The following is a 5000-nucleotide window of genomic DNA, read 5'->3' on the forward strand; positions in this document are numbered from 1 at the left end:
CTCTGGTTAGTCTAACTCTGTAACTCTGGTTAAGTCTCTAATAGTCTAACTCTGTAACTCTGGTTAAGGTCTCTAATAGTCTAACTCTGTAACTCTGGTTAAGGTCTCTAATAGTCTAACTCTGTAACTCTGGTTAAAGTCTCTAATAGTCTAACTCTGTAACTCTGGTTAAGGTCTCTAATAGTCTAACTCTGTAACTCTGGTTAAAGTCTCTAATAAAGTCTAACTCTGTAACTCTGGTTAAGGTCTCTAATAGTCTAACTCTGTAACTCTGGTTAAGGTCTCTAATAGTCTAACTCTGTAACTCTGGTTAAGGTCTCTAATAGTCTCTAATAGTCTAACTCTGTAACTCTGGTTAAGGTCTCTAATAGTCTAACTCTGTAACTCTGGTTAAGGTCTCTAATAGTCTAACTCTGTAACTCTGGTTAAAGTCTCTAATAGTCTAACTCTGTAACTCTGGTTAAGGTCTCTAATAGTCTAACTCTGTAACTCTGGTTAAGTCTCTAACTCTGTAACTCTGGTTAAAGTCTCTAATAGTCTAACTCTGTAACTCTGGTTAAAGTCTCTCTGTAACTCTGGTTAAGTCTAACTCTGTAACTCTGGTTAAGGTCTCTCTCTAATAGTCTAACTCTGTAACTCTGGTTAAGGTCTCTAATAGTCTAACTCTGTAACTCTGGTTAAGGTCTCTAATAGTCTAACTCTGTAACTCTGGTTAAGGTCTCTAATAGTCTAACTCTGTAACTCTGGTTAAAGTCTCTAATAGTCTAACTCTGTAACTCTGGTTAAGGTCTCTAATAGTCTAACTCTGTAACTCTGGTTAAGGTCTCTAATAGTCTAACTCTGTAACTCTGGTTAAGGTCTCTAATAGTCTAACTCTGTAACTCTGGTTAAAGTCTCTAATAGTCTAACTCTGTAACTCTGGTTAAGGTCTCTAATAGTCTAACTCTGTAACTCTGGTTAAATAGTCTAACTCTGTATCTCTTAAGGTCTAATAGTCTAACTCTGTAACTCTGGTTAAGGTCTCTAATAGTCTAACTCTGTAACTCTGGTTAAGGTCTCTAATAGTCTAACTCTGTAACTCTGGTTAAGGTCTCTAATAGTCTAACTCTGTAACTCTGGTTAAGGTCTCTAATAGTCTAACTCTGTAACTCTGGTTAAGGTCTCTAATAGTCTAACTCTGTAACTCTGGTTAAGGTCTCTAATAGTCTAACTCTGTAACTCTAATCTCTAATAGTCTAACTCTGTAACTCTGGTTAAAGTCTCTAATAGTCTAACTCTGTAACTCTGGTTAAGGTCTCTAATAGTCTAACTCTGTAACTCTGGTTAAGGTCTCTCTCTAATAGTCTAACTCTGTAACTCTGGTTAAGGTCTCTAATAGTCTAACTCTGTAACTCTGGTTAAGGTCTCTAATAGTCTAACTCTGTAACTCTGGTTAAGGTCTCTAATAGTCTAACTCTGTAACTCTGGTTAAGGTCTCTAATAGTCTAACTCTGTAACTCTGGTTAAGGTCTCTAATAGTCTAACTCTGTAACTCTGGTTAAGGTCTCTAATAGTCTAACTCTGTAACTCTGGTTAAAGTCTCTCTCTAATAGTCTAACTCTGTAACTCTGGTTAAGGTCTCTAATAGTCTAACTCTGTAACTCTGGTTAAAGTCTCTAATAGTCTAACTCTGTAACTCTGGTTAAAGTCTCTAATAGTCTAACTCTGTAACTCTGGTTAAGGTCTCTAATAGTCTAACTCTGTAACTCTGGTTAAAGTCTCTAATAGTCTAACTCTGTAACTCTGGTTAAGGTCTCTAATAGTCTAACTCTGTAACTCTGGTTAAGGTCTCTAATAGTCTAACTCTGTATCTCTGGTTAAGGTCTCTAATAGTCTAACTCTGTAACTCTGGTTAAGGTCTCTAATAGTCTAACTCTGTAACTCTGGTTAAGGTCTCTAATAGTCTAACTCTGTAACTCTGGTTAAAGTCTCTAATAGTCTAACTCTGTAACTCTGGTTAAGGTCTCTAATAGTCTAACTCTGTAACTCTGGTTAAAGTCTCTAATAGTCTAACTCTGTAACTCTGGTTAAAGTCTCTAATAGTCTAACTCTGTAACTCTGGTTAAGGTCTCTAATAGTCTAACTCTGTATCTCTGGTTAAGGTCTCTAATAGTCTAACTCTGTAACTCTGGTTAAAGTCTCTAATAGTCTAACTCTGTAACTCTGGTTAAGGTCTCTAATAGTCTAACTCTGTAACTCTGGTTAAAGGTCTCTAACTCTGTAACTAGTCTAACTCTGTAACTCTGGTTAAAGTCTCTAATAGTCTAACTCTGTAACTCTGGTTAAGGTCTCTAATTGTCTAACTCTGTAACTCTGGTTAAGGTCTCTAATAGTCTAACTCTGTAACTCTGGTTAAAGTCTCTAATAGTCTAACTCTGTAACTCTGGTTAAGGTCTCTAATAGTCTAACTCTGTAACTCTGGTTAAGGTCTCTCTCTAATAGTCTAACTCTGTAACTCTGGTTAAAGTCTCTAATAGTCTAACTCTGTAACTCTGGTTAAGGTCTCTAATTGTCTAACTCTGTAACTCTGGTTAAGGTCTCTAATAGTCTAACTCTGTAACTCTGGTTAAGGTCTCTAATAGTCTAACTCTGTAACTCTGGTTAACGTCTCTAATAGTCTAACTCTGTAACTCTGGTTAAGGTCTCTCTCTGGTCAAGGTCAGTAACATTGTATTGTCCCTGCTGGCTCTCTCTTTGTGCCTGCCTCTCTACTGCTGCTGCAGCTAACCCATGTAAATATTGCCATAACCAGTCAGCACACACACACACACACACACACACACACACACACACACACACACACACACACACACACACACACACACACACACACACACACACACACACACACACACACACACACACACAAGCATACACACCCTTTGCTACATTCCTATCGTGCCAACCCTGCTGGGCCACACCTGCATGCTCGCCTCCTCCCCATCTCTCCTGTTATTACTGCTATTATAGGAGTGTGTGTGTGTGTGTGTGTGTGTGTGTGTGTGTGTGTGCGTGCGTGCGAGTGTGCGTGTGTGCGTGTGTGTGCAGACTGTTTATGACCATATTTCTATGGGATAGCAGCAGCAGCAGTGAGGTCGGCCCAGAGAGCCTGTGTGTTAAATGCTGTAAGAGGGCAGTTTTACCCTTACCCTCTTGCTCCAGCAGCTGTTGCAGGTCCTCTATAGAAGAGATGGGACTGGTTCTCACCAGCTCTACTAACGATAGTGGGAGAGGATCTCCCTGGGAGAGAGAGAAAGGGAGGGTGAGAGAGGGTGAGAGAGAGAGAGAGAGAGAGAGAGAGAGAGAGAGAGAGAGAGAGAGAGAGAGAGAGAGAGAGAGAGAGAGAGAGAGAGAGAGAGAGAGAGAGAGAGAGAGAGAGAGAGAGAGAGAGAGAGAGAGAGAGAGAGAGAGAGAGAGACAGAGAGAGAGAGAGAGAGAGAGAGAGAGAGAGAGAGAGAGAGAGACAGAGAGAGAGAGAGAGAGAGAGAGAGAGACAGAGAGAGAGAGAGAGAGACAGAGAGAGAGAGAGAGAGAGAGAGAGAGAGAGAGAGAGAGAGAGAGAGAGAGAGAGAGAGAGAGAGAGAGAGAGACAGAGAGAGAGAGAGAGAGAGAGAGAGACAGAGAGAGAGAGAGAGAGAGAGAGAGAGAGAGAGAGAGAGAGGAGGAACATATAACAGGTTAATATCATCCTTCTTCATCTCCTTCCATCTCCAGGCATCATGGTCTCTTTGTCTCATCCAGTTTCATTTCCTTCTAAAGAAGGAACTGTTGTTTGTTGTTGCTGTTTATCCTCTCTGTCTGTGTGTTTACCCCCCAAACACTGCTGTTGTTCCCCCTGGAGAACAGAAACTAACCCTCTTCCTCTGATCGCCTCTTGTTTTCTTCTGTCTTCTTCCACTGTCTGTCTGTCTGTCTGTCTGTCTGTCTGTCTGTCTGTCTGTCTGTCTGTCTGTCTGTCTGTCTGTCTGTCTGTCTGTCTGTCTGTCTGTCTGTCTGTCTGTCTGTCTGTCTGTCTGTCTGTCTGTCCTGTCTGTCTGTCTGTCCGTCCTGTCTATCTTAGTTACTGTCTGACTTGTATTACTTTAACAGTCAACAAAGTAACCTTCAGTATCCAACAGCACACACACAGGGAGAGATGGCGAGATAGAGAGAGAGACTTGTGTCTATATTGCCAGGGGTAATCCTCTTATACAGTATGTCTCTCTATCTTGTCTCAGAATGACTCCTAGTCACGTCTCAATACCTCCCACAGCACAGCAGAATGAAGCCTTAGAGTAATGTGTGGGAGTGTGTGTTCCTCTGAACAGTTACTGTCATGTGCTTGGAGGACTACAACAAATAGTACATCACCCCAGCAACTGTGCTCACACAAATAGACAAACAAACATATCCCATACTGGTTTCACCCTCTCACTGTATTTGTGTATAGTATGTGTTAGGACCTCTCTCTCTCTCTCTCTTCTCTCTCTCTCTCTCTCTCTCTCTCTCTCTCTCTCTCTCTCTCTCTCTCTCTCTCTCTCTCTCTCTCTCTCTCTCTCTCTCTCTCTCTCTCTCTCGGGTGGGTGGTGGTGGTCTGGACACCTGGTTGAGTTTCACAAGCCTCTGACTGACCCAGTTACTAATGTAGGACTCACAGACTGTGTCTCTCAATGCAGTGTGTCTGCTGAATAGCCCAGAAACACTTTTCCATTTACAAGCTGACATGGTGTCATTACATTGACCATGTAGCGAAAAATAACTACACCTCAGCCCAGAGTTCACATAACATCACTGTGTGCTACCTGTTGCTACTAAACAGACAGGCTACGTCCCAAATGGCACCCTATTCCCTATTTAGTGCACTACTTTAGACCAGGACCTATAGGGCTCTGGACAAACATAGTGCACTATATACAGTAGGGAATACGGAGCCATTTCAGATGCAGCCAGTGGCTAAATGAGAGCAAAAACAGAGGCAGGAA

The 5000-nt window shown here is 41.8% G+C and overlaps 1 pseudogene; it reads right to left on the minus strand.

The window, feature by feature from the left end:
• LOC115118914 (putative uncharacterized protein DDB_G0291608) overlaps positions 1-5000 on the minus strand; it is a 31288-nt pseudogene that overhangs the window by 19738 nt on the left and 6550 nt on the right.

The sequence above is a fragment of the Oncorhynchus nerka genome, unplaced genomic scaffold, assembly GCF_034236695.1.
Source record: "Oncorhynchus nerka isolate Pitt River unplaced genomic scaffold, Oner_Uvic_2.0 unplaced_scaffold_1329, whole genome shotgun sequence".
NCBI lineage: Eukaryota > Metazoa > Chordata > Actinopteri > Salmoniformes > Salmonidae > Oncorhynchus > Oncorhynchus nerka.